Genomic DNA, 13,704 nt, shown 5'->3' with positions numbered 1-13,704 from the left:
CTGAGAACCAGAAAACAGATTTCACAAGCTCCAAGTCTTAACTTCCTTTGAAGTTCATAAAAGCTCACAACATCACCATCATCACAAGCACCATGTGATTTCTGCAATTTAATTACATCAACTGCGGCATAGTGAAGAAGAAGAAACCCCAAACTTCTATTTTATCATTATTCTGAATGGAATAATGATAAAATTAAAACATAATCTAACTTAAAATGCTTTATAAATAAGGAATAGACATGAACTTAAACCATGCATATTCCATTAGAATTCTGACATGAGACCTGTTTTAATCATTAAAAGGCTTCAGCTTGTATTAAGGCAAAAATTGGTATTTCAGATGACCCGAAGGCAATTTACATAAAGAAAGCATCTCCACCAAAGTTCAGTGTACTAATTGTAAATTTAGGTTTATCACAACCTAATATTAGCCACAACTCAGCTTGGCTTCATAATGCTGGTATTTAAGGTCAACCAAAAAATAATCAACCACATACTCTGCTTTGCATATTAAATAAAATATATTTACAGAAACTATTATAAGCAACATTTAATCTGAATCTTCACTTTATAAAAACCTGGAAGAAATTCCCTACAGACCATAAAAATGAAGAGAATCTGCTTTGAATTAGATGCCACCAGTTTTTAATTCTGTCGTGGTTTAAGCCCACTTAGCACCAGAACAAGCCCTTTACTCAAAATCCTCTCTCAATCAGAAAACATTACTCCTGATAATGTCAGAAGTCCAGTAATCTACAACCTACTGAAACTGCTTTGTCAAAAAGTGGCCAATAAAAGGAAAAATAATTTCTCCTAAATTGCACTGCTAATAATGATCAGCAGCACAGCCTTTCCAGTAAGGAGTCCTCCCCAGAATGCCAGAAGGTCATTATGCAGTTTTCCTAAGGAGAAAGCTATGACTGAGGAGGCATCAAATGAGCAGCTGTGGACATCCAGGTAAAGGAGATAGCAGGATGCTTGCAGAGCCAGCCAGGGTATATACAGGAGTTAAGAAAAACAAGAGGAATAGAGGAGGATAGCCTTAAGGATTCCTTTAAAAGGAATGAAACATTCCTCTAAAATTCTGGTTTTTTGTTCTTAGCTAAAGAAATGGGATATATTAAAAGAATACTATATCATGATTTCAAAATTATTTCATTTTAAAACATTCAAATTGACAATGTCTCCTTCTATTTATTCTTATAGCAGAAGATTAGAGTTAACATTTCCTTCAGCAGAGAGATAATCACTGAGAACTAACACAGGAATATCCAGTTTGATTTACCTAAAAATGACAAACTAACTTCTAGGGGGAAAAAAAAAAATGGAAAAAACCTTTAATAAAAAAATTGCAAAGTAACTTTGAGCTGTGAATTTACACTATGAGGAAAAATAGACCAGGAACAAGTAATAAATGCATCACTGACTTTTACTGAAAGCCCACTTCGAACGTATATTTACAGTACAACATCATAATGCTGACAAGAGGAGCACCCATGGAGGATGCACGTCGAAACTGTTCCCCCGAAACATTTACGTCAAATTCAAATGTCAAAATGTATTTTATCCAAATGTTAGTTCTAGTTCAACCCAATAAAAGAACTGAACAGGCAGTAGGCATGTTGCCTTAGCTGCCAAAGATGTTTAACAAAATAGAAAAATAAAGTAGGTTTGAGAGAGAAGTTTTATGTGAAACACCAATTTAATATTAGCAATAACTGCATATAGATGGACATCTTCCCTGCCACACCTCCAGGTTTTTTATTTATAAAGCTCCACAGACAACTGATGACTGAGCTACTTGAACAGTATTTGATGTTACACAAAGTGATTTGATACAATTAGAAACTGTGACATTACTCATAGTTGGAGAAAGGAGTAAAGTGAAAACATCATTTCTACGCGAGCAACAAATTTGTTTTCAGCAACATTGTGTTTCTAAAGGAAAGGAAAATAACTAACGTACAGAACTGCTAGATGGATATGATTACATTTTACAACCACACATGAAGCCACCAAAGCAACACAAATCTCCCAAAACTGAAGAGGAAAACCTGCACCACTCTCAGCCCTTTCCCCTCCACTTGCCCATTGTTCCCAGCTGTTTCTGCGAGAAGGGCCTGGTACAGAAGAAGGTGTTTCATGTAGCTTGTGCTTTTTGATGTCTCCTTTCAGAAGTACTCTTTCTTGCTTCTGTATCACCCACCACAACAAATGGATCATTTCTCCTTCCCTCCACTTACTCATCATTGACAAAACTGCTAGGATCCAGTTATGAAAAGGAATTATCCTCAATAGGTACCTTCAGTTAAAACCGTCTGACACTGCAGTCTAAATCTAATCCCTTTTCAAGCTGAAATAACCTACTCAAAGGCCCTTTGAGATACACAGCACGTCTATATTCTCTGCCTCTCAATCCCTGAAAACATCATGAGTATGCTGAAGTATCTTCTGTTGCTGTGGCATCTTTCAGTGTCATTCATGATGCTTTTAAGACTGCCATACGCTGTGTTGGTAAGAAAAGCTAAATAAGTCCAGGCAAGCATAGGGCCCAGTGTCAGTATCACACAAAATTACTCCAAGTGAAGGTGCAACATGGGTAGCACTCACTCCTGCACTGCCAACAGCCACTAAGAGCTGACAGCCTGTGATCAGGAATAGAAATGACAATTTTATGTAACTACAAAGTCAAAGAGCCACTGCTTTACTGATATAGACACTTTGTATTTGCTTTTCAGTCCTGGAAGATTCTCAGGCTATCAGATACCCAGAAGTAATTAATGTTTAATTTTCAAATTTCCCTAAAATCCAAGCCATTTTGTCTTTTTTTTATTGTTGTTGGTTTTTATTTTTTATTTTTATTTTTTTTATTTTTTGTTTGTTTTTTTTGTGTCTGTTTTTTTGTTGTTGTTGTTTGTTTGTTTGTTTTTAAATCAAGGTTTCTGATAGTTGCTTTCCTGGTACTGGGGGAATTTGTTACCAGCCGTACAAGTAGCAATTTCCTGAAGTTTACTACTCAAAACAAACCTGAATGTATTTTCAGAGAGATACTTCTACAGAAACTTTGGATCTGCACGCAAACTTCCATTTTTACCAGATCTCAACAGTACTGATACTTCAAAGAATAAAGAAACTTTTACCCACTAACAACAGCATTTATGCATATGCTCATTCCTCTGTTTTCTTAAAGATTTCTGATTATTTAGAAATAGATGCAACCCACACATATATACACTCTCGAACAGAGATCTAGGATGAAGAATTTCATCCCAAAGGTAATTCTCTGGCAGTTAAAAGCCACTGAAATTAAGGTATCTCAGGTAGTGTTAAACAGCATAACATAATCTAACCACCTGACCTAAGCTACTTCTATCACCATCAACAACGATAGCACAGTAAGTTTAAATAAACAAATCTATACATCGCATCTCAATAATAAAGAAAACCCAGTAAGAGCTGAAGCGCAGAACACCAAATATGGCTCCACAAATGAACAGGTATGAAGATTGGCAGAATCTCAACTTAAGTAAAAACATATTACTGGCAACCTTACACAAATGGAAAAATGCTTACTTCTCCGTTAGGTTCCTACAAGAATGTCTACTTGAAGACAAAACATTATCCAAATATACAACCAGGTCAGACTGTGCAATAATAGTCAGTACCTCAGAAATCAGATGATACATCTTGTATTTATATAATTTTAATCTGGATGCCCTCAGTATTAATCACACTATATTTGGATCCTTCCACTGAAATTAACTCCTGAGGATTCCACAAGTAACTCCTGATGGAGTTTTTTTACATATTGATGAGCCTAAACAAATTTTCCTAGCCTTTTCTGGTGAAAATTTATCAATTGCCACAGCTACTTCATGATAAAGTCACTTAAAACACACTAACGTATTTTTCTGATGTCTCTTCAGTATTAAGAGGATAATAGGGTAGTATCCCGAACACCACAAACATCACTTCTTTTAGAAAGGCAATATTGACACAAATCAAATTAACGTTTTAATGGGTTTAGTTTGCATTCACTTCATGGTATCAAAGATTTTGTCAGCATGATGACGACATACTAGTGTGGAGCCATGCTATTTCATCTCAGGCAATGGGTAAAGGTGAGCAGTGTAAAATGCACACACATGGGTAACAAGGACCACACTGCAAGTTCCCATAATCAAAGTTCTTCAAAGACAAATGAGAGGATATCCTATGCACAATTTCACCTACTTTAAATATTAAGTTTCTGCATCTTTCTACATTTTGTTATGTTCAGGTCCAAACCCAGTGGTTTTCAACCTGTGATTCACAGGCTTCTTTCAAGGAATTCACAAACAACACAGAAAAAACCATTCACTGTCAGTCTCTGGAGTGACTTTAACACTGCCAACAGTGAATTTTCGATGGTCTGCAAAACAGAAATTCATAAAAAAAGATCCACCATCATTCAGCTTTATTACTGTCTAACCTCTCTTGGTTCCTGTTTGAGGTAGTAACATCCAAATCTGATTACACTCCATTTCCACTACAAGAAAAATGGAGGTGACCACACATACTGTTGCTTCAAAGAAAGAAAGAAAGAAAAAAAAAAAAAAGCCACCTAAAACTACAGAGACACTGAACCAGTTCTTAAAACACTGCTGCAGCAGCTTACCTGAAAACCTAAGCTTTTCTCATTTGAGATCAATATCAATACCAAGTTTGGAACATTTAGGTTTCCTATCATTGAACCTTCACAATCCTAACTGCATACAGAGCATGACTCATTTTCTTCATGTACTGGCTCACAGTAACTGACCAAAAGCCAACCTTCTATGCTTTATGATGAATAGACAGCATTTTAAAACATACTCTGGAGTTACATGGAACAAACTTACTTCAGGTCACTCCAGCTAAAAAAAAGAATAAATAATAAAATTACTAAAAGTAGTATTAGGAAAAGACTCAGACACAGCTGTTGAAAGTCTGTTTCCAGTGCTCACTGTGAGAAGCAGTAATATGTCGTTAGGTCACATTTTTCAGCTGAAGTCCAAACCTTAGTTTTAAGCTTGGACTGTACAATATTCATGGTCACAAATGATTAGGAGAGTGAACAGGAGAGGGAACTGTTCTCTTGACATAACCTGCTGCATTGAAAAGACAAGGAACACACAGCTCAACTGAACTCAAAGCTCTACAAAATTCCCATAGACTGTACTTTGGTGCCTCTGTGTAGAGGAAGTGCCCTGCCCCCGATTCCCTGACTGCACCCTCATTCTTTCTGCAGCACTTCCTCCACCAGCTACCCAGTTCCTCAGGCTTCTTGCATTCCTCAAGCTATCCCTAAACCTTGGCCACCACTTGGACACCTCTCAACAAAAGGCTCCTTGCTTTCTTCTGCCAAGTACAAGATGGCACACACACTGCAGAGACCGGCAAGCAACCTTTCAGATGTAGGCAACAACTTGAAAGTTTCATCCTCCAGCATCATTACTGATAATTACATCATGTAAGCAAACGAACAGCTATTGCAAAGAAGGGTGGTTTGGTGACCCTTCAGAGAAAGAAGGATGTCAGACTGAATAAGAACACCAGTTCTGGAGAAGTGGGCATGTCATAAGATCACCTTATGTTATGCTCATTCCACTAAAGAATGGATATCTTCCTGGAAATCTTTCTTTTAAATTAAGCCAGTAAGAACCTTGTGGTGTTGACCAAATGGCACAGAAAAACTTCAAAAGTTATAACCATATTAAACAGTAGCATAAACCATTTCAGTCCAAAACGAAAAGCTTTATTTTTAGCCTATTAGGTGCCCCACCCTCTCAAAAATATCAGACGCCTAAATGAACCAGCTTTTTTCACTGTAGTAATTCAGCAGATTTAAGATCTAATCATCTATTTTTCTTTAAATCTATTAAATCCTTCTTCATGTCCAAGCTTTGGAAGCAGCCTTGAACAAGAGACTTTAGGCCACAGTAATTTTCACTGTCATCATAGACAGCTCTTAAGAACAGAGACTGCATTGGAAACAGACCAGCATAAAATGTTAAGTGATAAAAATAGTTTTACAGACTGAGTCAAACACCCCCCAAAAATAAATCCCCTACTTACAGTTTAGTTTTAGTAGTTCTACACTGAACATGAAAATCACTGCTACACGTATTTGGTACAAATCTGATTTTAAGTGAGTTTTAAGAACAAAATGCCCAGTCTTGCGCTATGAATATGCCCTATTCAATGCACACATTCCAAAACTGTTCCCAGGTGACCTGATGGGCACACTCCATCCTGCAACAGTAACACTTGCTCATTGCATATGCTTTGCCTCTCAAAAACCTTTTATCTTTCCAACATGTTGTTCTTTTGTGTTTCTAAATATTTTTGGATGGTTCTCCCTCCTCACCTGACTGTTGTTGTACTGCAATACCAGATGTCTTCTAACTGATTATCTTAAAAGTTGAGTTTTATTTATCTGAAAACAACAAAGATCTACAAGAAAACAGCCTGTGTACAAATTACTACTCAGTGGGAAACAAAATTAAAAATAGAGAAGTCATTTTGCAATCCTAAATCTAAGTGACTTCTGTGTTAAAAAACAAAGTGGGAGGAATTATTGTGATCATTTTCTCACAACTACTGTTTGATTTGCAAGAGTGTATTTGAGGAGAGTACATTTCTAATTGAAGAGTATGCCAAGTTGCCCCTGAACATACTGTCACATGCTTAATGACTTTTCATCCTAAAATCTTCCCTAATTTTACAGAAGGTATTTTTTTGTTTGTCTGTTAGTATTCTTTAAAGGTCTGAAGAGATTTACATACTGAGAATACATAACTTTTAAAATCACTCTTTGATATTACTGTTACAATGATTTTCTCATACAAAGAGAAAACTTAGAAGGGAAGTTGCATGACTAACTTTCCACTCTTCCCCAAAACTGTTTTCCTATAGATTGCCCTGGACCTAAGTCAAATGACATGTCCTACTGTTCTGGAAAAGTAGAGTTTTTCCTCAAGATGTAGATTTCTTTTGCTAGTTACATTTATTTCCTGATCCCCTGCCTTCACACTGCTGAAGTCTAGACTCCACATATATCTTACTCTTTTTCTGAATTTAAAGGAATACATAATCTCTTAAACTACATTGACACACTCCCAATTAGTCCTTGTCTTCATCTTAAAAACTGTGAAGCTGAATTCTGTTTCAGAGAAATAAAGACAGTTCCAGAATTATGTCAAGTATATGGTTAATAAAGTTTGGGTTAAAAAGTTTCAAAATCATGCTATACAAGCCTGAAGTTATCATCTCCTATTTCACCTGTCCCTCTCTAACCTCACTGCTTACCCCTTTCTTTTCCTCAGAAAAAGATGGCTAGTGATGGTACTGATATCTACAGTAAACTTGTAAAATAAGCAACAGACCTGGGGCAAAGGGAATCCTTGCTTTCTTGACCTCCTTCAAAATCTAAGATGACTTCTGAATACAGCATGGGTTCAGCTTAATGTAGATAGCAGTCCATGGAGGCACCAAGAACAAACATCAGATATGATTGTAAACGTGGACACTTGTTACAGTCCATGTTGTGCTGAACAATAGACTAATTATTACCTAAAGTTATCAATAATAAAGAGGAGGAGGAGCAATAAGTCCCAGTGGAGAGTAAGGTTCCAATTTACAGGTCTGTCTCCTGTAAACCATATAAAAAAAAATTTTTGCATTTGAAGTGCACATGATCATGAGCTCTTACTCAGCTGTGGTAAATAATCACAACAGAAAGCAACTTTTAAGTAAGGGACAAGAAAATGGTTTGGCTGGAAATCACTACATAATTTAAAATGTTTTTATTAACTATATCCTCTTCACTCACATTTTAAACCTGTTTGTTCCTCAAATTATTTCTTCATTGCTTAGGACTTCTTATGACTCCACTAGAGCTTGAAAGAGATGAAAGCAGAACAAAGGTTCTTCAGTGCACATTTCAGACATGTGCATTGTTTCCACCGAATATGTATTCCTTTTGCCAAAACTTTCCAAACTACTTTCTACCTTCTGCATCAGGCATCTCATGACCTAAGGTGTGTAGGTGTTTGTACACAAATGTGTCATCAACAGAGTTATATAGCTTAACAGACAAAAATAACAGCTTAAAGAAAATATTATCAAAAAGAAATAGGAATAAAGTTTCCCATATCCCTATCCCCCTTTGTACTCTCAACGGACTTGAAACAACTGCATTAATGCAGCAAGCAATAGCTTGTAAAAGGATGCAAACCAGCTGAAACATTTGACAGACAGTGTTAAATACCAGAGGATTCATATCAGCCACTTTATTTGAAAAGGTACTTTGATGTTGGCTATCTTTCATGTACCTCTTTCATGGCACATTAATAAGGAAAGCTGAGATGGGGTAAATTAAGTCCCAAGGTCATATCTAGAGTTACAGCACTGTGGGTACCTGATGAAATACGGATTAATGCTGCATGAGCACTGAATAAATAAAACCACTTCTGTTAAGCACTCAAACAAGTTTTACAAGTAGTTCTGAACTTTATTCGGCAACTAGACTTCAGACATCTTAATCCCCCCACGCTGCTTTGAAACCTAATTATCATAATGTGAACCCGAATGTTAGGTCCCTTTCAAACTGCGAGTGCTATGAAGCAGAAAAGTAATGGGAATTAAGCTAGTGTAACATTAGAAATGTAGAGGCATGGAACTTGAAAGTGGCATTTGTTAAAGCTGAGAGAATATAATGTAGATATTCAACATTATAAAACACACATTTAAATTGAAAAGGATATTTAAAGCATGTGCAGACACCTATAAAATACAAGCGGACCTAAAACCCTGTAGAACAAACATTTCGAAATCAATTTCTTGCCACCAAGGTCCAACTTCAAAAGGTATTAAACAGTCTATTCTAACTTAGCCAGAACATTTCTAAGTATTCTAAAGCAGACAATTTAAACATTAAAGAAAACCCAATGAGAACTTTACAAGACATTACAGACTTTCCCCTATTTGTCACAGTACAGAAGTGTTTGAACTTAAACAGCAGTAAATTATTAATTACATTGCTTATAAAGTCTCAAGAGCAAGAAAAGGTTTTGCTGAAAGTGGCAGAAAAGGATTTTGTATCAAGTTTAAAACAAAGTATAACTGAAATTAAACACCAACCCACCTAAACAACAACAAAAAATACACTTGCCTGGCTGCATTTTTTACTGCGTGTTGAAAACTATTAACAGTTCATGATACCTATCAAACTTTCTTTTAAATATGAGCTTAAGTACTTTACTCTCAGTGTGCATTAATGTAAGAAGCACATAAGAAAAGTCAGACCAATAAGAATGTTGGTATTGACGGTATGTATGGTTTGATGAAACCACTGAGGCTGAAAGAAAAACCGTGATTTTACTTTTCCAAATGTGATGATTGTCCTGTTCTAGCTTAGTTCACCTGTCATTCAGATAGCTTTCATTTCCATGATGCCTTCGGCCAACAATAATCAAAGGAAAACAGTTTCAGTGATCAAAATATGAAATGAAATTCCTGAACTATTTTTTCAAGATTTCCATTTAATCCAAAAAGGCCAACGAAACCCTAAAAGTTCATCATCTGCCACGTTAACGCTGAACACACTGTTGTTTCATTTACATTTCTGGTCCTGTTAAAACAAATACACTTGTCTAAAACAGAACATTTGTTTTGGTTATAATACAACATATCTTTGGCAAGAACTCACAATAGAACTAACATAAATAATCAAGAATATTTATTGAATCTTGTTAAAAAAAAAAAAAAAAAAAAAAAAAAAACCAAACACAAACCCCTGATTTGTAACAAAAAAACCTGAAGACTAGATATGACTGTCTCTGGGCTCTAGTCCAGTCCTAATCTAAGTCAATAAACATAGCTCTAAAAGGGAAACTGCATTAAAAAAAAAGTCCTGCAGTTATTTAGGTTGAATGTAGGTATCTGAAAGCATGTTGGTTAAAAAAGTAGTTAAAAATATTTGCTTTAAATCAAACTGTCAAACTGAGTCCAAACAGATTTTAAAGCCACACAAAAAATCATGCCATATGCCTCATTTCCTACTACTGTCTACACCAATATGCCTTCTCCTTGGAAAACTTCAGTAAAAATGTATGTAGTTTGTACTTGCCATTGCTGGAGATTTGTATTTTAATTGCTTGCTTTTAATATATTTATTAGCACCAAACACAAAGCAGTTATCAAATTAAATGTTGTAATGTTTTTGAAAGAAACTGAAAAGAAGAAACTGAAAGAAAGTATTTTGACAGTCTCTTTTGATACTGATACAAGTGAAAATCTGTTCATCTGATTCTTGCCATACAACTAAAAAAAGGTGAAATTGTGTTCTCATTTAAGTAGTAGTTCAGTGCTTGGTAGAGTTGGATACTGAAGCCAAGTAGTAACTTCATGCACAATTCTGAAATTACTGTACTTTTGTAGTAGAAACTCATTCAGCATATTCTGCACATACATGCAATCAATTAAGTCTCCAGTTGTTTATTACCATTAATATTTATTTGAGTGCATACCTGTCCAGATTATTTGTGCATGCATCAACTGAACATTTGCTTTCTAAAATTAGAGACTATTATTGTCTCATTTCCCTGGCAATGCATTATCCAAGTTCCATATGATGAACTGGACATAAAAGTATGAACAGGTTTTTATTTTTTTATAATCATTTCTGAATCTATTCTCCCCTTCTAACAAAAAAAAAAAAAGTAAAAAAAAAAATAAAAAATAAAGTACTATCACATTGCAAGCTTTTTTTGCCAAGGAAGCTGAAGTCTGTGGTACCTTTCTGAATGACAGCTTAAGAAGTTGATTAGGATTTTGGTTTTAAAGCACTATAAAACAATCCAGCCTCATCTGCCAAGCCACTTTACATTTGGACTCCTTTCAGGAAAAAGATTGTAAATTCAAATACAATTGGCAATTCTCTGAAACTTGGACACAGCAATGAACTGAATTCCGTTTTGCTGGGCAAGGATTTCCACCTTTGTGTAGCTCAGTGCATCACTGTGACAGGCTGAATGCTTAGGAGATGGTATCATGTTAGATGCAACTGACTCATTCTGTTACAGTTTAAGCACTGGAGGAGTTTTGCTTTGGGGGGGCTGGGGTCGTCCTGCCCTCCCCCAGTTCAAACGCTATATTGATTTGTAAATCCATTTTTTACTTCTAACTGTGACCTGCTGATACAGATCTTCTTTAAAAATGAACTGTTGCAATATTACTTAAAGTGTTTCTTAGAGATTTTGATTGAAAAACAATTTATAAAGATAACCTGATCTAAAAGCATACCATGGGTTTCCACAGAACTGATCAGAGATCTGTGTTCAGCCTACATATATACAATGCACTCATTTTCCCCTACCATGAAAAAAAAAACCAAACCAACCAAGGGAAGCCTTGGTATATGAAAACAGAAAAGGGGTTTGTGATCTGAGAGCACGTGCCCACGGGGACTTTTGTTAAAAAATAAAAAAACAAAAAAAACCCAAAAAAACCCAAAAAAAAACCAACCAAACCCCCCCCCCCCAAAAAAACCCCACAAAAAAACCCCACAAACAAACAAAAAAACCCCAAAACAAAACAAAGCCAAAAAACAAACAAAAAAACCCAACAACAACAATTATAAAAAACAAACAAAAAAACCCAACAAAACCCAACCCAGGATCATCAGAGCAAGTCACCTGTCACAGTTCCCCTCAAAAGGTAGCAGTTCTCGCAATGTACACCTACTGTCAGCTATTGCTCAAATGATAATTCTGTACTACTTGCTCCTTGCTTAGCAAATATCACTTCCTATTTTGAACTCAGACTGACACAAGTTCCAGGCATTTCATCAGATTATCAGAAGTAGGGGGTGGATGTCTGGACTCATCATTCCTTTCAGTTACTAAGAATTACCAACTATATTCAGGAGAAAATTTTCCGGAGCTAGAAAGCAAACAAACTAAACTACCTGGAAGGACTCAGGTGGGAAACCCTAGCACTGGATAATGCAATGAGATAAACACAGTTTAGCAGAAAGGGCAACAGGAACAAGAAGATCGGTCAAGACTCTCAAAATATGGAGATACACAAGGACTGCAAGTCCATCGTATTTGTAAACACACATACATAAATGCACACACAATGTTCTAGAAAGTTTACTGCATCAAATGTCACCTATAGTATGAACTACCAAAAAATTTTACATTGTTCTGATTTTTACTTTAATATGCAGTACATCAGTGTTTTGCATACCAATTCTGAAGTAGGAACTAGCTCTTCAACATACATGAGCACAATGCAAGAATACACTTAGCAAATACATACTGAAAGCAAAAATGCTTTTGATTATGCTAATTTTTACTACCAGGAATTAATGTGGCACAATAAAAAAAAAAGATGCATTTATATATTTTTCCTAAATATAACTGTAAGTATGGGAGGGGGGGAAGGTTAAAAGAATTATCTGTCACAACTAGAAAAAACAATCAACTTGATCACCTGACTCTTGCTTTAGAGCATTTATACTGATTCCTATTTCACAAGAGCTTTTATCAATTTCAACAATGTGGTAGCTTCTACTGGCCCCCCAAAAGGATCAATACTGATAGTTACTATGCAAATTCTATAATATCGAAATATAAACAGAGAAAATATTAGAGCAAAAGAGGAAAAAACAGTGAGAAAATCATCCACCACAGTATTATATGAATAACTTCTGTGTAAACTAGTTATTTACATTTTGTAGCATATGATCAATAAATAAATCACTATCACTCTTTCACACAAAGTGGATCAACATAATGGATTTTTAAGCTATAAAGTGAACAACAGTGAAATAAAACATTTGCCCAAAAACCACACAGCAGAAGTGTTTTCCATTCTCTATAGTCATTAAAAATCTACCATTTTCAAATCGGATTCAGGAAAGAAGATGCCTAATTTTTCGAAACTTGATCAGCCTCCTTCCCTTACGAACAATTAAAATGAGAAAACCCTACCACATCTCCTGGAATAAAAAGGAGATTTAAGTATCAGATCTTGTGCAAATTTACTTAGAAATCTTAGAAACAAAGAACAAGTGCAATTAAACCATAGCAGAAGTTAATAGGAATAATATATTTGTTGACCATTCGTGTAAGATAACTTCCAAATCTATGGAGAAAAGGCTCTATTAAAGGTAGAAGAGAGAAAGGCCATAACTTTTTCAAAACTTTAGATAACTTATTTCAGCATGTTAAGACAGTGAAAACTAAGAACTGCTGTTAAACTTCAGATCAAAAGATAATCCAAGCCAGATCACTAAAAATGCTTTAAAAAATAAAAACAATCACCAAAGGAAAATAAAAAAAGCAGTTCTGCATGGAAGAAAGGGATATAAAACGGTTTCCATTAAAACCAAATAGCAGAAAAATTTAGTTTGACTTCAACAAACTAATGGATAAAATTTTAAGTTACAGAGGATAAATACCCTCACTACTTGCTGCTAGGTACAAGCGAAATACTCATTTCCAAACTATTTAATACCCATAGGATTAGCAAGCATTCCACACAGCAGTCAGACAACACAAGCTTTATCATTTGCATTTAAACCTCATTCACCAAGAAATAAACACACATTGTCAAAACAGGTCCTTGGATGTTTGAGCTGCTACTCTTGCATGCTTTGATACAATGATAATAGCA

General features: G+C 35.5%; 1 protein-coding gene across 1 annotated transcript in view; it reads right to left on the bottom strand.

Moving 5' to 3' along the window:
• Positions 1 to 13,704, bottom strand: part of SRBD1 (S1 RNA binding domain 1) — a gene marked incomplete at its 5' end in the record, with an annotated part of 116,522 nt that overhangs the window by 79,130 nt on the left and 23,688 nt on the right. The window lies entirely within an intron of this gene.

This window comes from Nestor notabilis, unplaced genomic scaffold (genome assembly GCF_000696875.1).
Source record: "Nestor notabilis isolate BGI_N333 unplaced genomic scaffold, ASM69687v1 scaffold7762, whole genome shotgun sequence".
NCBI classification, from domain to species: domain Eukaryota; kingdom Metazoa; phylum Chordata; class Aves; order Psittaciformes; family Psittacidae; genus Nestor; species Nestor notabilis.
Note: the sequence above shows the minus strand (reverse complement) of the source record. Positions and strands in the feature narration are given on the sequence as shown.